At 46.5% G+C, this 23,423-nt stretch overlaps 1 long non-coding RNA gene across 2 annotated transcripts in view; it reads left to right on the plus strand.

The window, feature by feature from the left end:
- LOC120638269 overlaps window positions 1-23,423 on the plus strand; it is a 334,023-nt gene that overhangs the window by 12,404 nt on the left and 298,196 nt on the right. For both annotated transcript variants that reach the window (XR_005659839.1, XR_005659838.1), the window contains exon 2: window positions 5,245-5,313. This is a non-coding gene — a long non-coding RNA (uncharacterized LOC120638269). The remainder of the gene's footprint in view (window positions 1-5,244; window positions 5,314-23,423) is intronic.

The following is a 23,423-nucleotide window of genomic DNA, read 5'->3' on the forward strand; positions in this document are numbered from 1 at the left end:
GGTAATTGTTAAGCGCTTACTATGTGCAGAGCACTGTTCTAAGCGCTGGGGTAAACACAGGGGAATCAGGTTGTCCCACGTGGGGCTCACAGTCTTAATCCCCATTTTACAGATGAGGGAACTGAGGCACAGAGAAGTTAAGTGACTTGCCCACAGTCACACAGCTGACAAGTGGCCGAGCTGGGATTCGAACTCATGAGCCCTGACTCCAAAGCCCGTGCTCTTTCCACTGCGCCACGCTGGACTGTGAAGCCATCTCTCCACTATAAGCTTGTTGTGGGCAAGGGGCGTGTCTACCAACGATATCATCTAGTCAATCAGTCAGTCACTGTTATTTATCGGGTGGTTACACTGTGCAGAGCACTGCACTCAGCACTTGGGAGAGTATAATACAACCGAGTTGGTAGACACCTTCCCTGTCCCCAGGGAGCTTACAGTCTATATTTATTTATGCTAATGTCCGTCTCCCTCTTTAGACTGTAAGCTCATTGTGGGGAGGGAATGAGTCTCTTACGTTGTTATATTGTACTCTCCCAAGCGCTTAGTACAGTGCTCTGCACATAGAAAGCGCTCAATAAATACAATTAACTAAGAGAACGGTCTAAAGGGGGCGGGCATCTAGTACAGTGCTCTGCACACAGTAAGTGCTCAATAAGGAGAAGCAGCGTGGCCTAGTGGAAGGAGCATGGGCCTGGGGGTCAGTGAACCTGGGTTCTAATCATGGTCCTGCCGTTTACCTGCTGTGTGACCTTGGGCAAGTCACGTCATTTCTATGTAAGATGGGGATTCGGTACCTTTTCTCCCTCCTACTTAGATTGGGAGTCCCTGATTTTATTGAGCGCTTACTATATGCAGAGCACTGTACTGAGAGCTTGGGAGAGTACAATACAAAAGAATTAGCAGACACATTTCCTGCCCATAACCAGCTTACAGTCAGACAATTGTATTTCTATTATTCATCAGGGAGACCTAATGATCTTGTATTTACCCCAGTCTTGGCACATAGGAAGAGCTTAACAAATTCCATCATTATTATTACTGTTACTAATGCTTCTATTAAAAATAATGATAAATGCTTTCGATTGCTTGATTGATCCAACATCCTGGCCACACAGGGAAACGAAAAGCTTGTCCCTTGTTATGTTGTCATGCTTAACATTCCCAAGTCTGCCAGCGACTCCGTTTGAGCAGCACGGCTCTGGGAAGTGAGTTCTAAATTCACTTTTGGTTTGGCCTGAGCTCTCTTCTGGATTCAACACCGTCCGTAGGCTAGGACAGTCCTGGGCTCGGTCCGGCAGGAAACAGGGAAGACTTATCATGTCTGTCTCCCCACCCCCGCCCCTGCCAAGACGGTAAGGGAAAATGTCCGTTTAAAATAAAAATGATTATGGTATTTGTTAAACGCTTAATATGAAGGCCTCCTCCAAGAGGCCTTCCCAGACTGAGCTCCCCCTTTTCCCTCTGCTCTCTCTTTGCCCCCCCACTTCACCTCCCCTCAGCTAAGTCCCCTTTTCCTCTGCTCCTCCCCCTCTCCCTTCCCCTCCCCTCAGCACTGGGCTCGTCCGCTCATTTGTATATATTTTTATTACCCTATTTATTTTGTTAATGAGATGTACATCCCCTTGACTCTATTTATTGCTATTGTCTTTGTCCATCCGTCTCCCCCGATTAGACTGTAAGCCTGTCAATGGGCAGGGATTGTCTCTATCTGTTGCCCAATTGTACATTCCAAGTGCTTAGTACGGTGCTCTGCACATAGTAAGTGCTCAATAAATTGAATAATATGTGCCAAGCACTAGATAATCAGGTTGTCCCAAGTGGGACTCACCGTCTTAATCCCCATTTTACAGATGAGGTAACTGAGGCTCAGAGAAGTGAAGTGACTTGCCCAAAGTCAGACAGCCGATAAGTGGCGGAGCCGGGATTAGAACCCATGACCTCTGGCTCCCAAGCCCATGCTCGTTCCACTAAGCCACACCATTTTTATGGTACTCCTGCAAGTGCTTAATGCAGTGCTCTGCACACAGTAAGTGCTCAAGAAATACAACTGTCTGACTATAAACTGGTTATAGGCAGGAAATGTGTCTGCTAATTCTTTTGTATTGTACTCTCCCAAGCTCTTAGTACAGTGCTTGGCACATAGTAAGCGCTTAACAAATACCATCATTACTATTACTATTATTATTATTATTTATTGAGTGCTTACTATATGCAGAGCACTGTTCTAAGCACTGGGATAGATACAAGATAATCAGGTTGTCCCACTTAGGGCTCACAGTCTTGATCCCCATTTTACAGATGAGGTAACTGAGGCCCAGAGAAGTGAAGTGACTTGCTCAAACTCACCCAGCTGACAAGTGGCGGAGCCGGAATTAGAACCCACGGCCCCTGACTCCCAAGCCCGCGGTCTTTCCACTAAGCCACGCTTCTCTAGATACCGTTGATTGATTGATTGATTGATTGATTGATTGGAGGTCCGGGTTGTTGTCCTTCTCTCCCTCTGCCCCCTGATGGTAATTAAGATATATTTGTGTGTCTTAAGTTTGAAAAGTTCAAAAGGTTTGGAGGCAGAGAAATCCTTTTCTGTTGGTATACTTCTTGTTATTGGAGAAGCAGCGTGGCCTAGTGGAAAGAACACAGATCTGGAAGTCAGGGGACCTGCTTTCTAATCCCGGCTTCACCACTTCTCTGCTGATGACTTGGGCGAGTCATTTCACTTCTCTGTGCCTCAGTTACCTCTTCTGTAAAATGGAGATTAAAGTTGTGAGCCCCGTGTGGGACAGGGATGGTGTTCAACCTGATCAGCTGGTTAGTAAATGCCCGGCACATAGTAAGCACTTAACAAATGCCATTTAAAAGGTAATGCTTCGGCCCCCTTTTTTTTCCCCCTTGCTACATTCATCTTCATTTCTCATCTCCAGCACATCTAATGAAACTAAGTCAGACGTGAAACTAGTTAGTGGTTTTTGCATTTCGTTTTAGGTAGGAGTGTTGCTATTCTCTTCAATCATCCAATCAATCTATTAAATTTACAGTTCAGGGCCAAGGTTTCCTTAAGTACTAAGTGCTTGGGAGAGTACAATACAATCCGCCCACAACAAGCCTTTCAGTGTGGGCTTTGTATAGTTTTCTCCAACTTTTCTTTAAAAAGTAGGTCGTTTTCACCCACCATGCATGATTTTGAGTCATTTTGAAAATTATCACCTTCTAAAACAGGAGTTGGTTCACAACACCCCTTTCAGTCACTGCCTGGTCAAAAGTCAACCTGTTGAGTGCAGGGAATGGGTCTGTTTGTTGTTGTACTCTCCCAACCGCTTAAGTACAGTGCTTTGCACGCAGTAAGCGCTCAATAAATACGATTGAATGCATTTCTCTGCGGTGGCACCTTTTAAAAACGAGCCTAACAACGATAAATGCTTTGAAGTTTAAGGAAGCTAGGAAAGTTCAAATGTAATAAAATGTATGACAAGGGAAAATTTCAGTGGGAGCACTCGTTTGGATTATTTGATCAATGTTTGGTGGTGGCCCTTTTTGACCATAAGCTCACTGTGGGCAGGGAATGCGTCTGTTATATTGTACCCTCCGAGTGTTTAGTACACAACTTCTCTGCGCCTCAGTTCCCTCATCTGTAAAATGGGGATTAAGATTGTGGGACAAGCTGATTACCCTGTATCTCCCCCAGCGCTTAGAACAGTGCCCTGCACATAGTAAGCGCTTAACAATCCCAACATTATTATTATTATTGTTACTACACTGCTCTGCACACAGTAAGCGCTCAGTAAACACCACTGACTGTCTGATTGACCCACTGGAGAAGCAATGGAAAGAAGCAGTGGAAAGAGCCCGGGCTTGGGAGTCGGAGGTCATGGGTTCAAATCCCGACTCCGCCGCTCGGCAGCTGAGTGGCTTTGGGCAAGTCGCTTCACTTCTCGGGGCCTCATCTGTAGAATGGGGATTAAGTCCGTGAGCCCCACGTGGGACAACCTGATCACCTTGTATCCTCTCCAGCGCTTAGAACAGTGCTTGGCACATAGTGAGCGCTTGATAAATGGCATCATTATTATTATTATTCTCTTTGGAAATGTTGATCGGGTCACATAGACAGTTAGCACATGGCTAAACTGCCCTCTGCTGGTGGAAGAACTATAAAGATTTGGAGAAGTAGGGGAAAAAAACCACCCGCCGTATAAAAGATATTTAGCCCTTTTGCATGTATCAATCCATCGATCGTATTCATTGAGCACTTACTATGTGCAGAGCACTCTACTAAGCGCTTGGGAGAGCACATCAGAATTAGCAGCCAGGTTCCCTGCCCATAATGACTTTCCATTCTGGAGGGATCAAAGCTCACAGAATGTGAAAGTCCGAACCGGGAACAGGATGAGCGGAAGTAACATGAGAACGGTACAGTGAAATGAAACCTCAGATAAGTTCGTTATTATTATTATTTATCATTATGGTATTTGTTAAGTGCTTACTATGTGTCAAGCACCGAGGAGATGCAAGTTAATCAGGTTGGATACGGTCGTTCACAATCTGAATAAGAGGGGGAACAGGCATCGGCTCCTCATTTTACAGCTGGTGAAACTGAAGCACGTAGAAGTGAGGTGCAAGCAGTTGGCAGAGCCAGAATTAGAACCCAGGCCCTTGGACTCCCAGACACACGCCCTTTCCACTAGGCCACGCCGCTTCCGGGATGCGGGCAGGGAACGCGTCTACCGGCTCTGTTCTGTTGTACTTTCTCAAGCGCTTAGTACAGTCCTCCACACGCAGAAAGGGAATGAATGGTAACATTCAAGAAGGTATCTTTCATGTCCATAAGATGGAAGAAATGATCTCATCAGTCTTCAGTCCGTCAAACGTCTTTATTAAGCGCTTACTGTCTGCAGAACACTGTACTATGCTCCTAGGAGAATGCAATGCATCAGAGTTGGTAGAGATGTTCCCTACCACAAGTACATCATTATAGTCACGTGCTCAGATCGATAAATATTTTACCAGCAGAGGTGTCATCTTTGAAGCCAAAGCCTGATTATACTTGCAGTTTCATTCGATAGTATTTATTGAGCGCTTACTATGTGCAGAGCACTGTACTAGTTTACTTTCAGTAAATATGGGCCTATTCTACTTTTAAGCTGGACTAACCAAAGGACAATTTTACACGCTCTGTAACGATCAAGTATTAAGAAACAGCTGGATATTTGCCATTTCCAAGATTCTGAAATACTGCTTTGCTTTTTATAGGGCAGCTCTCTCAAGACCCTCAGAAATTTAGACGGCACCTCAGTAATCCCACGACAATCTCTGCACCGGGTAAGTTGACAAGCCTATACGCGTTGATGTTAATGGAAAAAGTGCACCGCGCATTAGTGGAGATGGAAAGCAGGTACATACGTTTAGCCTCTTTGTTCCTCTGAGTTGTACAGAGGCAGAAATAAGAATGGTCCACGGGTTCACGGTCCTGGCATTCTTCCGCCCGGTCTACCTAACGACTGCTGAAATCCATGGCTGAGCGGGACAAAATTACCCAGAGCTTTGGCAATATCTGGGTAATTTGATCTTTGCAGATGCTCAAACCATATGATCCGAGGCAAAAAGCCCCTCCTCTAGGGCCTGGATGATCTAATCCGAAGGTCTGTGTTGATCCGAGGGAGGAACTCCCGATCATCTCTTGACCTAGACGGTATAGACCAGCCAGGGGGAGAGATGAAGTGTATGTATCGTACTGGCCACACTTGCTGGCGGGGAGAGGTTTCCAGGATTCCGGGACGTTTCCGAGACATTTTCGTGGAGGAAATGGTGAGCGGTGGAGGGCTCAGAACTTCTGGAGTGTATGAAGTGAGGTGTGTGAGGGGTTCACGAGCTTTGGAGATGTCGCCACCAACGTGGAGGAGCCGGGAGGGCCTCTTTTATCTCGGGCTCCGGGAACCAGCCCTCTGGAAGTGGGAATAGGCAATTGCTTCTCATGCTGACTGAGGGTTCAACTCGTGGAAGCCATGGGGTGGTGGATCCCAATTAATAATAATAATGATGGCATTTGTTAAGTGCTTACTAGGTACAAAGCACTGTTCTAAGCACTGGGGGGATAATAATAATGTTGGTATTTGTCAAGCGCTTACTACGTGCAGAGCACTGTTTAAAGCGCCGGGGTAGATACAGGGTCATCAGGTTGTCCCACGTGAGGCTCACAGTCTTAATCCCCATTTTACAGATGAGGTAACTGAGGCCCAGAGAAGTGAAGTGACTCGCCCACAGTCACACGGCTGACAAGTGGCAGAGCCGGGTATCGAACCCATGACCTCTGAGTCCCAAGCCCGGCCTCTTTCCACTGAGCCACGCTACTTCTCTACAAGGTGAGCAGGTTGTGCCACGTGAGGCTCACCGTTTTCATCCCCTTTTATGAGGTAACTGAGACCCGGAGAAGTGAAGTGACTTGCCCAAGCTCCCACAGCTGACAAGTGGCGGGGCCGGGATTAGAACCCATGACCTCTGACTCCCAAGCCCGGGCTCCTTCCAGGGAGCCGCGCTGCTTCTCAATTAAATTAAGGGGGGGAGGCGATCTCCAGAACACACTACCGTGAACCCCTGAGAGAAGCAGTGTGGCCTAGTGGATGGAGCACGGACCCGGGAGACAGAAGGATCGGACTTCTCATCCCGGCTCCGCTTGTCCGCTGTGTGACCTTGGGCAAGTCATTGACATCTCTGGGCCTCCGTTACCTCATCCGTAAAATGGGTGATTAAGACTGTGAGTTCCGCATGGGACAGGGACAGAGCCCTATCTGATTAACTGGTATCTACCCCAGTGCTTAGAACGGTGCCTGGCACGAAGTAAGCGCTTAACGAATACCATCACTGGCTTGAAGTAAGCGCTTAACCAAAAAAACCCCCGAAAGATCACTTTCCTTTTTTGACAGCAAAAAAAAAAGAACTGAGGAAGGAAGGATCTCTGGGCTTCTGATTTCAAAAGTGACAGAGAGGGATATCCAAGGGCAGAGGAAAATCCCCACACTATCACATAGGACTTTCATTCAATCATTCAGTCCTATTTATTGAGCGCTCACAGTGTGCAGACCACTGTGCTTAGGGCTTGGGAAAGTATAATACAGCTATGAACAGACACATTCCCTGCCCACAACAAGCTTACAGTGTAGACTGGATTTTTTTATGAAGCGGTGAGGCCTAGTGAAACCGACCTGGAAGCCAGAGGACCTGGGTTCTAGTCCCGGCTCTGCCACGTACTCACTGTGTCTCATTGGGCAAATACTTAACTTTTCTGTGCCTCGGTTCCCTGATCTGCAAAATGGGGGTTCAATACCTGTTCTGCCACCTACCTAGACTGCTTATCATCTCTCTAGCCCAGTGCTTGGCACATAGTAAGTGCTTAACAAATATCACTATTATTAATTATCACGGGTATTCAATCAGTGGTATTAATTGAGCAGTGACTGTGTAAAATCCATCAATCGATGGTATTTATTGAACGCTTACTACGTGCGGAGCACTGTACGAAGCCGCTCGGGGGAATACAAAATAACAGTGACCAGACCAGACCGAGGAATCGACCATCAAATAATCAGTATTTACTGAGCATTTACTATGTGCCAAGCATTGCAAAATGCTGGGTAGAGGCAAGACAATTAAGTTGGACAGTCTCTGTCCCACACGGGACTCAGTCTCGGGGAGAGGAAGAACAGGGATTTAGTTCCCAATCTAGAGATGAGGAAACTGAGGCCCAGAGAAATTAAGTGAAGTGACTTGCCTAAGGTCACACAGCAGGCAAGTGGAAGAGCCGGGATTAGAACCCAGCCCCGTGCTATTTCCATTAGGTCACGCTGCTTCCTATGTTTATCCATCCTCCAAGTCCCCGCTGCCCCGACCTCTTCCCCTTCAGTGTAATGAGTAGGAATTGGAAAACAGAATGGCCCAGTGGAAAAATCACGGGAGTCAGACGACCTTAGTTCTAATCCTGCCTGCTAGGTGACCTTGGGCAAGTCAATTAACGTCTCTGCCCCTCAATTATCTCATCAGTATAATAGGGATTAAGACTGTGAGCCCTATGTGAGACATGGGTTGTATCCAACCTTATCATCTTGTGCCGATCTCGGTGCTTAGTACAGTGCCTGGCACACAGTCCAGTGCTTAAAACGGAGCTTGGCGCAAAGTAAGTGCTTAACAAATACCGTCATTATTATTAGTAGACACCGTTAAAAAAATAGGAGCCAAGGATCAATCAAGGGTATGTACGTAAGGGTTGTGGGGCTGAGGGTGGGGTGACTAAAGAATTAGAAATCCAAGTGCGAGAGTGACGCAGAAAGGAGAGTGAGTGGGGGGATTGAGGATTGAGTCGGGGAAGGCCTCTTGGAGGAGGTGGGATTTTAATAAGACTTTGAGTATGAGGAGCCTGATGGTCTGTCAGCTATGAAGGAGGAGGAAGTTCTCCTGTTGCTTGTCCCTCCCCATTTCGGAGGGGGTCTGAAGGGCAAATATGCTCCGTTCTGATCCTTGAAATCTTGCCGCTCTCCCTCCCGACCATCCCCTCGCTCCTGAGAAGCAGCGTGGCTCAGTGGAAAGAGCCCGGGCTTGGGAGTCAGAGGGCATGGGTTCCAATCCCGACTCTGCCACTTGTCAGCTGGGTGACTGTGGGCAAGTCGCTTAACATCTCTGTGCCTCAGTTACCTCATCTGGAAAATGGGGATGAAGACTGTGAGCCTCACGTGGGACAACCTGATTACCCTGTATCTACCCCAGCGCTTAGAAGAGTGCTCGGCACATAGTAAGCGCTTATTTTTAAGTGAAGCAGCGTGGCTCAGTGGCAAGAGCCTGAGCTTGGGAGTCAGAGGTCGTGGGTTCGGCTCCGCCACGTGTCTGCTGTGTGACCTTGGCCAAGTCACTTCACTTCTCTGGGCCTCAGTTACCTCATCTGTAAAAATGGGGATTAGAAAAAATGAGCCCCACGTGGGACAATCTGATGACCCTGTATCTACCCCAGCGCTTAGAACAGTGCTCTGCACATAGTAAGTGCTTAACCAATACCGTAATTATTATTACTACTGAGCCCACATCTGCCATACAGCAGCCCCCTCGTCTAAGTTGGAGGAAGCCCTAAATGCCTGAATCTGCCCTCAGAGTCAGAAATACCGGCGGGCCACGGAGCGTTCACCGGAACTCCGGATTTGGCAGGATCCCGGGGAAGTTCTAGGGTGCCAAGGGGAGATTCCCCCTTTTCCTCATCTCCCGCTCCCTCCCGCATCACCCTGACCCGCTCCCTTTTCCCTTCCCCCGTCCCGCCCCACAGCACTTATGTCTATATCTGCAATTTTATTTATTTATGTTGATGTCTGTTTACTTGTACAGATGTCTGTCTCCCCCATCTAGACTGTGAACTCATCGTGGGCAGAGATTGTCTCTCTTTATTAATGTATTGTACTTTCCCATGGGCTTAGTACTGCGCTCTGCACACAGTAAGTGCTCAATAAATACGTCTGAATGAATGAACAAATGAAAGTTAGTCTAGGCTTTTTTGGCCAGTGATTCAGGCACTCCTCTCTCTTCTGCAGACCGCCACGAAGCAGCCAGCCTGGCCTAGTGGAAAGAGCACAGGGCTGGAACTCAGGGGGCCTGGGTTCTAATCCCGGCTCCGCCCCCTGCCCGCTGGGTGATGTTGAGCAAGTCATTTCACTTCTGCGTCTCAGTTCCCTCACCTGTAAAATGGGGATTCGATACCCCTTCGCCCGCCCCCTCAGACTGTGAGCCTCAAATGGGACAGGGACCGTGTCTGATCTGATTGTATTTAAGCTCCCCTGGAGCTTGGTACAGTAGTAGATAGAGCAGGGGCCTGGGGGTAAGAAGGCCGCGAGCTCTTATCCCGCCCCTGCCCCTTGTCGGCTCTGTGACCTTGGGCAAGTCTCTTCACTTCTCTGTGCCTCAGTTATCTCATTTCTAAAATGGGGATTGAGACTGTGAGCCCCACATGGGACAAGGACTGCGTCCTACCCTATTTGCTTGTATCTGCCCCAGCGTCCACCCCGATGCGTGGCCTATAGTAAGCGCTTAACAAATACCACGATCGTTATTATTACTCCTTGGCCTGGAGCAAGTCACTTCTCTTCTTTGGGCCTCAGTCGCCTCATCTGGAAAATGGGGATTGAGATTGTGAGCTCCTCGTGTCCAACCCGATTTGCTTGTATCCACCCCAGCATTTAGAACGGTGCTTGACACGGAGTAAGGGCTTAACCAATGCCATCATCGTCATCATCATCGACGCCCTTCGAAAACTCACCTCCTCCAGGAGGTGATAAAAATTCACTTGCCCAGGTGACATTAGGTAGCCACCCTAGCCACCAAAGGGTGTTGCTCCTTAGACTCAAGTGTGAGCCTTTAGACAGTTCATAAAATTCAGTAGGAGCCAACATTTCTCACAGACTGTGTGATGTGCTATGCCCATATTTTCTGTGACATTGCAGACATATGTCTGATGGTTTTAGGGCCCTGATTCAGTACACTGAATAAATGCTCTGGGCTGACTTAACACCTTTCATTTCCTTAGCTCTGTCGAGGAATGTTCACATTCATTCTGCAGGGAGAAAGACTACCGTCTCAGATTTGCAGAATAATAACCCCAACTGCATTAAATGTGTTTTTTTTAATGTCATTTGTTAGGTGCTAACTATGTGTCAAGAAGTATACTAAGTGCTGGGTTAGCTACATGAAAATCGCGTTGGACACAATCCCCGTCCCTTATGGGACTCACAGTCTAATTAGGAGAGAGTAGGATTTAATGCTCATTTTCCAGATGAGGGAACTGAAGAGCAGAGGAGTGAAATGATTTGCCCAAGGTCACAGCAGACAAGTGGTGGGGCCAGGATTAGAACCCAGCTCCTCTGACTCCCAGGCCCCTGCTCTTTCCACTCGGCCGTGCTACCTCACTGCGTTTGTAGAAAGCTCGAAAGTTCTTTGGGCACAGTCTCTCATTCAGAGATTTTTCAATCTATTTTCTCAAAAGATCTTCTTTAGCTCCTAAGGAATATTTTTTATCAGTTTTTACATTTGGGCTTCCCTCTCCTGATGTGACCTTTTAAGGCAAGATGTCTGTGGTCTAGTGGATAGAGCAGGGACCTGGGAGTCAGAAGGACCTTGGTTCTAATCCCGTCTCTGCCACTTGCCTGCCGTGTGACCTTGGGCAAGTTGCTTCACTTCTCTGGGCCTCAGTTTCCTCATTTGTAAAATGGGGATTGAGACTGGGAGCCCCATAGGGGACAGGGACTGTATCCAATCTGATTTGCTTGGATCCACCCCAGCACTTAGTACAGTGCCTGGCATATAGTAAACGCTTAACAAATACCACTCTCTCCCTCTATCTATACGGACATTTTTGTCCTTAGATGTTATCTAGGACAGATGTTATCTTAGATGAAGCAGCGTGGCTCAGTGGAAAGAGTACGGGCTTTGGAGTCAGAGGTCATGGGTTCGAATCCCGGCTCGGCCACTTGTCCGCTGGGTGACTTTGGGCAAGTCACTTAACTTCTCGGTGCCTCAGTTACCTCATCTGTAAAATGGGGATTAAGACTGTGAGCCCCACGTGGGACAACCTGATTCCCCTGTGTCTACCCCAGCGCTTAGAACAGTGCTCGGCACATAGTAAGCGCTTAACAAATACCATTATCCTTTCGGTGGTATTCAATGGTTGAAAACACTTTTTAAAGTTGTGGTTACAATGGTGCAGCTTGTTTTCGACTAGAAAAATTAAATGGGATGTTCTGAATAAGGATAATAATAATAATGATAATATTTGTTAAGCACTTACTGTGTGCCAAACACTAATAATAATTATGATGATATTTGTTAAGCGTTTACTACTTGCCAAGTAGACTGTTTACTCAGTACTGTGTACTAAGCGCTGAGAATAAACCAGTTCTGTGCCTGGGGACAGTTTAATGAGGCACTAAAGGCTCAGTTTATTGCAGCGGGAATGCAATACAATATTATTCTTTTGCTCGAGTGAAAAATCCCAAGATCCTTTGAAAACCACTTTTGGGCAGTGCACTCTCTGCTTAGAAATATCAGACAAGCAGTCAATTAATCATTCAGTGGTATTTATTGAGCGCTTACTTTACACAGAGCATTGGGCTATGAGCTTGGGAGAATACAAAACAACAGAGTTGGTAGAGACGATCCATCCCTGCCCGCAAGGAACTTATAGTCTTAGAAGGGGGAGACAGACATTAAAATAAACTACAGATAGAGGAGGTGGCAGAGAAATAAAGATTTGTACCTAAGTTCTGTGGGTCTGGAATTGGCGCGAGCATCATAGTGCTTAAGGGATCTAGGCGACACAGAGGGGAGGGTCAATAGGGTGGGTATGTGTCAAGAAGAAGAAGAAATCATTAATCATAAAGAAAATAAAGGCGGGGAAAAACACAGAGACCCAACATCACCTTTACTCTTGATGAATTTCCTGACAAGCAATCTTTCGGAGGCTGATCCTAAACTCCTTTCCCTGCCTCATTTATTCTGATTTCTCCATTAGCGATGGGTTTTCGCGTGTTTTTTTAAGCATGAAGAGCATTTTATCAACCCCAGTCACACAAGAATAATTATAAGCACCTGCCCAGAGAGTATTTATTTAACTAATTATTGAAATATTAGAGTAAGTACTTCCTTGCGGTACAGATGATTTCTGAAAGCCTGCGGGAAATTTGCACAGTAGTTTAATTTTAATTTCTGAAAGGGCTTTATGAGCCAAGGTTTGATTGACATAGTCTTAGCGGTTTGGACCCGATTCCTTTTCATTTTGGAGCGAGGTAACCTGATATTTAGACTTACCCTAAATACCTTTCTATTCAGAAACTATACAGTAAAAAATCATGAGCAAAAACAACATTACTGCATAACCTCCGCAAAAGGTTTTCCATGCAATGAAAGCACAGGTTTTTCCACAAGTTAATTAAATGTAAGTAGTCCATCTTAGTTGACTTTTTTTTTTCTGGTGGCATTAGCATTATTCGGTCAGACTAGAAGCAAAAATCTGCTCCAAACACTAGCTCATTTGACAAAGACTCCAAATGTAGAAAAGTTGAGGAGGAAAACGGGGAAAAAGTTACTTCTCAATGTCCCTTAAATATAATTTTAAAATGTGAAGAAAAATAATACATTATTTCGATTAGCTTCAGATTATATAGCTTTGTACTCGTGCATGTCGCATTGTCAAATGATTTTTAAGGTAAATCTCCACATTTTTGCACCAAACGAGAGTTAGAAAAATCTTCTTTCTTTGTTTGACATGCAGTTATGTACTCAGACTGGGTTGTTATGCAAGCAGAAGATCTGGTTCCCTGTTTCAGTGAAACAGTCGGTGCTTTTTTCGTAATTCTGGGGGTAGATGACGGAGAAGAATGGAGATTTTCCTGTATAGGGAGGGCAACTCAAGTCCCAGGCCGGCGTGCTGACAATATTGCTAACAGATGGTGGTACGCTTGGTTTTTTTCAACTGAATTCGTTAAGCTCTTACTATGTGCTGGGTACTATGTGCTGGGCACTGTACTAAACGCTGAAGAAGATAGAAGCTAATCAGGTTGGACACGGTCCATGTGCTAGATGGGGCCCACAGTCTTAATCCCCATTTTATTGATGATGTGACCGAGGCACAGAGAAATTTAAGGTCACACAACAGACTAGCGGCGGAGCTGGGATTAGAACCCAGGTCTTTCCGACTCCCGGGCCCGGGCTCTACCCGTGAGGTCACACTGTTTCTCAGCATGCTCCTGATAAATTACCCCTCTGGGGGCAATGTGCCGGGCAGAAGTAATTTATTCATTTTTATAGCATTCGCTGGCCTTTCCTTGCAGTATTGGTGGTTGTCCTTTTCATCACAGATCTGCAGGAGCCGCAAGTATATTTCCGCTATTAATGTTGCTTCCTCGGGACATGTTTCTTTCTTTCTCCTCCCTTCCTTCATCTGTTCTTCTTCTGTTTTTCTCCACATAATTTTCAGTTATCAAATCCCAAGTCCACCCCTGATGGGAAAGGGAAAAAGGAAGCTAGACAATCAATGGCGCAGAGCACTGTACTAACCGCTTGGGAGAGTTCAGTCCAACAGAGTATGTGCGGGGTACTATGTGCTGGGCACTGTACTAAACGCTGAAGAAGATAGAAGCTAATCAGGTTGGACAGAGGACCTGGCTTCATATCCCAGCTCTGCCACTTGCCTGCTGTGTGACCTTGGGCAGGTCACTTCACTTCTCTAGGGCCTCAGTTACCTCATCTGTAAAATGGGGATTGAGACTGAGCGCCATGTGGGACAGAGACGGTGTCCAACCTGATGACAGCGTGGCTCAGTGGAAAGAGCCCGGGCTTGGGAGTCAGAGGTTAAGGGGTTCGAATCCCAGCTCTGCCACTGGTCAGCTGTGTGACTGTGGGCAAGTCACTTCACTTCTCTGTGCCTCAGTGACCTCATCTGTAAAATGGGGCTGAAGACTGGGAGCCTCACACGGGACAACCTGATTACCCTGTATCTACTTAGTGCTTAGAACAGTGCTCTGCGCATAGTAAGCGCTTAACAAATACCCTCATTATTACCTTGTATCTACCCAGCGCTTAGAACAGTGCCTGGCACCACAGTAAGCGCTTAGCAAATATCATCATCATTATTATTATTATCACTTAACTTTTCTGGGCTTCAGTTTCCGCATCTGTCAAAAAGGGATTCGATACTTTTTCTCCCTCCTCCTTAGGCTGTCAATGACTGTGTCTCACCTGATAACCTTACGTCTGCTCCAAGAGGACGGTCTGGGGAGTTAGAGGATGTGGGTTCTAATCCCGGCTCTGCCAACTGTCGGCCGTGTAACCTTGGGCAAGCTGTTTAATTTATTTGTGCCTCAGTTTCCTCATCTTTAAAATGGGGATTAAGACTGTGAGCCCCATGTGGAACAGGAAGTGTGTCCAACCTGATTACCTTGTATCTACCCCTAGAATGGTGCTGGGCAGATAGTAAGCACTTAACAAATACTATTATTATTATTGTTATTAACAGAAAGAAGCAGCATGGCTTATTGGATAGTTCGTGAGCCTGGGAGTCAGAAGGACCTGGGTTCTAATTCCCGCTCCGCCGTTTGTCTGCTGTGTGACCTTGGGCAAGTCACTTTACTTCTTTGTGCCTCAGTTACAGCGTCTGTAAAATGGGGATGAAGACAGGGAGCCCCCCCCATGGGACAAAGACGGTGTCCAACTCGATATGCCGGTGTCCGCCCCAGTGCTTAATACAGTGCCTGGCACATAGTAAGCACTTAACGAGTACCCATCATCCTTCCAACTCTGGCTCAGCCTAGCTTGAGAAGAGAAGCAGAGGGTCTGCAGGCTTGACAGTTCTGAAGCTATTTAAGGCGAAATCTGGACAAGGTAAAGGAGGCTCAGGTAATACTTAATCATTTTTGCAACCTTTTGATGAAACTCTACAGCGTCCAATATTGTGTTTTAACGTGGGTTCTTCTTGTGTTTTGGAACACATCGACATGGTTCTTCATGGTTGAATTTTGGCCTTATTCCACTGAAGGAATAGGAAAGAAGTGACAATTTCTCTGGGTTTGCTAGTCTTGCGCTGCCAAAACTCCCTCCCTGGAGGTCTTTTAAAAAACAAATCTGGGATCATTTAAGTGAATCGCTGCCAGAAACTGGGGGTTGCATTTTTATTAGCCATGAAAATGAGCAGTGACCCCCTTGCAGTGATTCTTAAAAGAATACTCTAGCAAGAGAGGAGACCTAGTAATGTTTTCTATTGTCTCTCCACTCTAATAGGAGGGAACTTCTTCTTCGACTAATCTTAGTCCTTCACACTGTAATCAGCCAGTCAATCAATCATAGTATTTACTCTACATGTGCTTCATTCAGTCGTGCTTATTGAGCACTTACTGGGTGTAAGGCACTGTACTGAGCACTTGGGAGAGTACAATATAAAAAGAAGCAGACACATCGTGAGCTTACAGTCTAGAGGACGCTCGAGAGAGTACAGTGCAGTGAGTCGGTAGACACGTTCCCTGACCACAGAGAGCTTACAGTCTAGAGGAGACAGGTATTAAAATCGATTAGCGATCTGTACATAAGTGCCGTGGGGCTGAGAGTGGGGTGAATATCAAGCGCTCAAAGGGTACAGATCCAAATACAAGGACGATGCAGAAGGGAGAGGGAGTAAGGAAAATGAGAGGGCTTAGTCTGGAAAAGCGGGTTGGAAGAGATGTGATTTTAATAAGACTTTGAATGTGGGGAGAGTGGCGGCCTGTCGCATAAGACAGGGGAGGGAGTTTCCTGTCAGAGGGAGGATATGGACGTAGGGTTGGCGATGAGGTAGCTGAGATCAAGATACAGGGGGCAGCTAGAGGAGTGAAATGTGGGGGCTGGGTTGAGGTAGGACAGTAGCGAAGTGAGGTAGGAGGGGGGCCTTTAAAGAGGATGGTAAGGAGTTTCTGTTTTGATGCAGAGGTGGACGGGCAACCACTGGAGGTTCTTGGCAGCAGAGTGAAGTATGGTCTGGAGTGGGGAGAGTCAGGAGACAAGTCAACGACGAGGCCGATTCGGTAGTCGAGGTGGGATAGGATAAGTGCTTGGATCAGGATGATTGCAGTTTGGGTAGAGACGAAAGGCCGGATTTTAGCGATATGAAGGTAAAACTGACAGGATTTTGGTGACAGATTGAATGAGAGAGATGAGTTGAGGATAACGCTTAAGTTCTAGGCTTTTGAAACAGAGAATGGTGGTGCTGTCTACAGTGATGGAAAAGTCCTGGAGAGGATTTTGGGTTGGAAGATGAGAAGTTTCATGTTGGACATGTTAACTTTGAGGTGTCGGCGGGACTTCTAAGTAGAGCTATCCCAAAGGCAGGAGGAAATGCAAGACTAGAGAGAAGGAGAGAGGTCAGGGCCGAAGAGGTAGACTTGTGAATCATCCGTCTAAGGATTGGTAATTGAAGGAATGATTTCTGTGCGGGGAGGGAGTGGAGTTGGAGAATAGAATCCAGTAGAAGTGAGCCTCGAGGGATTCCCACATTCAGGGGCTGGGAGGCAGAGGAGGAGTCCGCGAAAGAGACTCGGAGGGAGCATTCAAAGAGATAACGTTGTGGGCGGGGAATGTGTCTGTTTAGTGTCATATTGTACTCTCCCGAGTGTTTAGTGCGGTGCTTTGCACGCAGCAGATGCTCAGTAAATACAACCGAATGAACGAATAAGAGACCCAGGAGAGGACAGAGTCGATGAAGCCAAGGTTAGATAACGCTTATAGGAGAAGGAGGCGGTCGACAGGGTCAGAGGCAGCTGAGAGGTCGAGGAGGGTTACGTTGCAGTAGAGGCCAGTGGATTTGGAAAGAGGAAGGTCACCGATGATCTTAGAGAGGACAGTTTCGGTAGAGTTAAAGGGGAGGAAGCCAGATTGGAGGGGATCAAGGAAGATTTAGAGAGCAAGTCGATGTAGCAGTGGACACTCGAAGAGTTTGGAGAGGAATGATAGGTGGGAAATGAGCTGATAACTGGAGGAAGCGAGGGGGTCAAGGGAGGGGGTTTTGCTGATAGCAGAAACGTGAGTGTATTCGAAAGGAGCGGTGAAGAAGCCATTTAATTTAATCCATTTAAGGTAATTTAATGTAATGGTATCCACTTAAAGTAATTTAATCCATATAGTGCCTAGTGGAAAGAGCATGGGCCAGGGAGTTCCAGACTAAGCCCCCCTTTTCCTCAGCTCCCCCTCCCCCCACATCACCCGGACTCGCTCCCTTTCCCCTCCCGCCTCCCCCCGCCCCACAGCACTTGTGGATATATGTACATATCTATAATTCTATTTATATTAATGCAAAAACTTCTATTTATTTATATCGATGCTATTGATGCCTGTTTACTTGTTTTGATGTCCCTCTCCCCCGCTTCTAGACTGTAAACCCGTTGTGGGCAGGGATCGTCTCTCTTTATTACTGAATTGTACTTTCCAAGCGCTTAGTACAGTGCTCTGCGCACAGTAAGCGCTCATTAAATATAATTGAATGAACGAACGATGGAAGTGATTTGCCCAAGGTCACAAAGCAGGCAAGTGGCGGAGCCGGGATTAGAACCCAGGAACTTCTGACTCCCAGGCCCGGGCTCTTTCCACTACGCCACGCTGCTTCTCTGAGTAAGCTGAATAGCATTAATATATTCAGGATTCCTTCTGTGCACCTTTAGGCCTCGAAGCAAATGTGAAATAACAAAGGAATTAAATAAATTCCGAAGACATCATCCTGCCTCTCCTCCGCAGTGCTCTCGGTTCAGATGTGCTTTTCCTCTCTCTGCTCGGGAGAATCCCCCAGGGTGGGCAGGGAATGTGCCTGTCTACTGCTGTATCGTACTCTCCCAAGGGCTTAGATCAGTGCTCTGCGCACAGTAAGCGCTCATTAAATACAACTGAATGAACGAACGATGGAAGTGATTTGCCCAAGGTCACACAGCAGGCAAGTGGCGGAGCCGGGATTAGAACCCAGGAACTTCTGACTCCCAGGCCCGGGCTCTTTCCACTACGCCACGCTGCTTCTTCCGAGTAAGCTGAATAGCGTGAATATATTCAGCGTTCCTTCCGTGCACCTTTAGGCCTCGAAGCAAAGGTGAAATAACAGAGGAATTAAATTCCAAAGACATCATCGTACCTCTCCTCCGCAGTGCTCTCAGTTCAGATGTGCTTTTCCTCTCTCTGTCTCTGGAGAATCCCCCAGTGTGGGCAGGGAATGTGCCTGTTTACTGCTGTATCGTCCTCTCCCCGGTGCTTAGTACAGTGCTCCGCGCACAGTAAGCGCTCAGTAAATAGCACTGAATGAACAAAAGCAATTGTAACAATAGGTGGCGCCAGCCACACACCACTAAATCTCAATACCGTTTGGAGTCTGATTTCACCGAGGAAGAAAGATGGATTTCCAATCCAAAGTGGACTATATTGCAATACTTCATCACATGGAAAACTGCATGCAATAACTGCTAGTATTTCTGTAAACACGTACGCTAAAAAAAAAACACCCAGCTGCCAGTTAAGGCGAAGGGCTCTAGGAAGAGTCACCCAAGAGGTCTTTTGAGGACAAGCTAAAAATGGAAAATCCTGCGGGTTTTTAATGGTAAAGCCTTTTCAGCTAACCTCTGTGACTCACTTGAATAGAAACATTTGTAAACAGTCAGTAGAATGGGTCGTTGGGTGGATTGTTTCTGTCCTTGAAGCTCCACGTAAACAAACCTTCCTTTTCCCCTCTTTCACTTCCTTCAAAATATTCTCTTTCAGGGAAAACACAGGGCACACTCGAGTGTTTGTGTGCACACGTGGGTCCGAGCGCTGTTGCCGTCAGCTACTTTGTGTGTATGGTGATGGCAGAATCCTATCCCCCTTACCGGCAGGAGTTTATTTGCCTCGGGTACAAGTGGATCGAGTTACCTATTGAGCCCCTACTGTGTGTAGAGTCCTGTACCAAGCAGCTCTTGGGAAAGTACAGGTTTAGACTGAAATCAAATTGATTTCAATGATTGTTCAGGAAGCCTGGATTTAATGATAGGGTTTTCACCAAGACTACACTTTGGCGGTTTGGTATAAATAGCATCCCAAACTCACCCGGGAGGAGAAGAAATTCCTTATACTATTCCCGTCGAAGTAATAGGGAAACACTTATGTGCAGAGTCCTGGGGGAAAATTCACAGGTGGGGATTGTTTTAAAATGTATTTAAGTCGCTTACTATGTGTCACGCACTGTACTAAGCACTGGGGTAGGTACAGGATAATCGGGTTGGACACAGCCCACGTCCAACTTGGGGCACACAAGTCTTCGTCCCCATTTTACAGATGAGGTAACTGAAGCCCAGAGAAGTGAAGTGACTTGCCCAAGGCCCACAGCAGACAAGTGGCGGAGCCCGGATTAGAACCCAGGTCCTTCTGACTCCCGGATCCGTGCTCATTCCACTAGGCCACACTGCTTTTCAAATTAAACGCAGTCACTATCCTTTGGTGGGGCTCATAATGTAAAAGTGAAGTTTCTCTCATTTCCTGGGAAGTCTGCAGCCATGATGGATTTTCCCATCCTACCACCACATCCCACACCGGAGTGCAAAACAGGAGAGGATCTACTCAGAAACAGCTCTGCAGATTTTTAGAATATTCTCTTTTGTTTCTATTTCCTCCTGGGGAGTAAGCACGACACAACCCCTAGCATTAGTATCCCGATTCATTCATTCAATAGTATTTATTGGGCTCTTAAAAGTGCAGAGCACTTTACTAAGCACTTGGAATGTACAATTTGGCAACAGATAGAGGCAATCCCTGCCCAATGACGGGCTCACAGTCTAATCGATTCCTCCTTCTACCCCAGAGCTCCTCACTCTTCCCTTTCAATTTTTGAAGCATGATTCTACTATTATAATCATTATCATTTTCATTATTATTACTATTTATGGCATTTGTTAAGCACTTCTATGTGCCAGGCACTGTACCAAGCGCTGGGCTAGATGCAAGCTAACGAGCTCGGAAACAATCCCCGTTCCACAGGGAGTTTACCATCTCAATCCCCTTTTTCCAAGATGAGGGAACTGAGATGTAGAGAAGGGTTTTTAATGGTAAAGCCTTCAGGTGGCAGAGTCAGGATTAGAACCCAGCTCCTCTGACGACCAGACCGAGCACCATGGTGGAGTGAGAAGCAGCATGGTGGACTGAATAATAATAAGAGCCTGGGCCTGGGAGTCAGAAGGTCATGGATTCTCATACTGGCTCCACCGCTTGTCTGTTGTGTGGCCTTGGGCAAATCACTTTGCTTCTCTGTGCCTCAGTTTCCTCATCTGTAAAATGGGGATTAAGCCTGTGAACCCCATGCGGGACAGGGACTGCGTCCGACCCTATTTACTTATATCCACCCCAGCACTTTGTACAATGCCTGGCACATAGTAGGTGCTTTACAAATGCCCCAGTTATTATAATTATTAGAGAGAGGCCTTTGACCTATGTGTGAAGAAACAGGGAGGGTAAATAAGTGGTCAGATTTGTTCCGTCTATCCTCCGTCGCCTGTTCTCATGCAGGCGGTCTTCTGGGTTGACACAGATCCACAGTTGGAGAACAGAAACTGAGCCTTGACACCGAGTTGGGGGAGAGGTTTTCTTTAGTTTTCCCTGAAGAGCCGTTTAGGGGTCCCGGGACCTTCGTAAAATTGGACCCTTTCTAGTCTGCGGTCAGTTGTGACCAATTCATAAAATTTCATTAAGACGTTTAGGGGACTAGGTTGGCTCAAAGAGTATGTAATGAGAAGTTCTGATCTCTATAACATCGAATCCCTAAAACCTATTTCTATAACATATAAACCATGTATATAAGGTTTTATTTATTAAGGGAGTAAAAAAGAGGATGAAATTTAAAATTGGATTTTTTTTTTTTTAGAAATCATTTGAAACCACCCCCATTAGTTTTATAGGGATTGGCCAAGTTGCTGCCTGTTTCGTTTCTCCCTTTTAAGGCTGGAGGTTAGCACTGGGTTCCTTGCCCTCTGAAAAGTGCATGACACACCGTTGCTAAATCAAAGTGGGCAACTTCAGAGCAGAGCAACAGAGCCAAACCAGATCTATAATGTGTCTAAAGATTCCTGAGCATCTTGTGGTTTATTGGGTTTTTAATATTGCCGAATATGGGACGATTTTGTTCATGTGGTGCCACACGGGGCTTTGAAGATCATTTCCCTCTTGATTTCTCTGGGCTCCTGAGAGCCTCCCCTCACAATAATGATTATAATAGTACTTGTTAAGTGCCTACCATGTGCCGAGCACTGTTCTAACCACCGGAGTGGATACAACCAAATCGTGTTGGATGCAGTCCCTGTCCCACATGGGGGTCACGGTCTCAATCCCCATTTTACAGATGAGGTAACTGAGGCACAGAGAAGTGAAGCGCCTTGCCTAAGGTGACACAGCAGACAAGTGCCGGGATTAGAACCCTTGACTTTCTGACTCCCAGGCCCCTTGGGTGGAGTGGGCCCCTTCCTTCTGGCATTGAACAAGAGGAAGAAGGAGAAGAAAGAAGGCAAAGAAATAGAAGTAGGAGAAGAAGAAGAGGGAGAAGAAGGAGGAGAAGAAGATTATTATTATTCTTAAGAAGGAGGAACAGGAGGAGGAGAAGGAGGAGGAGGAGGAGGAGGGTGACAAGTCCCATATGGTCTGGCCCTCAGATGGAGTGGAGGATCCTGTGAAGGACTCTGTTATTTCGCTGATTGGCATCTTAATTCTTTCCCTTCAGTGAAGCGGATCTCCTCCTGACGGAAACCTTGGCGGTGGTTCAATAGGCTGCCTTCAAAAAAATCAATCAACCCATGGTATTTATTGAGGGCTTACTAAGTGCAGAGCACCGTACTAGATGCCCCAGAGAGTAATACTAATGGGATTCAGTAAGTACTTACTATGTGCCAGGCACTGTTCAAAGTGCTGGGATAGATAATAATAATAATAATAATGTTGATATTTGTTAAGCGCTTACTATGTGCCGTGGGGTAGATACGTCGTTATCGGGTTGTCCCGCGTGGGGTTCACAGTCTTCATCCCCATTTTACAGATGAGGTCACTGAGGCACTGAGAAGTTAAGTGACTTGCCCCAAGTCACACAGCTGACAAGTGGTGGAGCCGGGATTAGAACCCATGACCTCTGACTCCTAAGCCCGAGTTCTTTCCCCTGAGCCACGCGGCTTCTCTTATCAGATACTAGATAATCAGGTTGGACACAGTCCCTGTCCCACACAGGGCTCGCAGTTTTAATCCCCGATTTGCAGATGAGGGAACTGGAAGTTAATTGATTCGCCCAAGGTCACCCAGCAGACAACTGGTGGAGCTGGGATTAGAATCCAGGTCCTTCTGACTCCCAGGTCAAGCTCTATCCACTAGGCCATGCTGCTTCTCAGGACAGCAGCACACTAGCGTTCGTAGACATGATCTCTGCCCCAAGGATCTTTCAATCTAGTGGCAACAGAGAGCACGTGGGGGTGGGGAGGGCTTGTTTTTTTGATGGCATTTGTTAAGCTCTGGCATAGAAACAAACTAATCAGGTTGGATACAGGCCCTGTCCCATATGGAGCTCACAGTCTTCATCCCCATTTTACAGATGAGGGAACTGAGGCGCAGAAAATTGAAATCACCTGCCCATGCTCACGCAGCAGACAAGTGGCAGAGCTGGGATGAAAACTCAGGTCTTTCTGACTCCCGGGCCTGTTCTGTATCTATTAGGCAATGGTGCTTCTCAATGCTTTCGTCTTTATATCTGAAGTGGACTGAAGGTCATTCTAGGTATTGCCTCTTTTGATTTTTTTTTTTTTAAATGGCATTTGGTAAGCACGCAGTTTGCGTCAAGCACTCTTCTAAGTGCTGGGTTAGAGACAAGTTAATCAGGTCAAAGTTCCTGTCTCACATGGGGTTCACAG

Source organism: Ornithorhynchus anatinus, chromosome 1, assembly GCF_004115215.2.
Source record: "Ornithorhynchus anatinus isolate Pmale09 chromosome 1, mOrnAna1.pri.v4, whole genome shotgun sequence".
Taxonomy (NCBI): Eukaryota; Metazoa; Chordata; class Mammalia; order Monotremata; family Ornithorhynchidae; genus Ornithorhynchus; species Ornithorhynchus anatinus.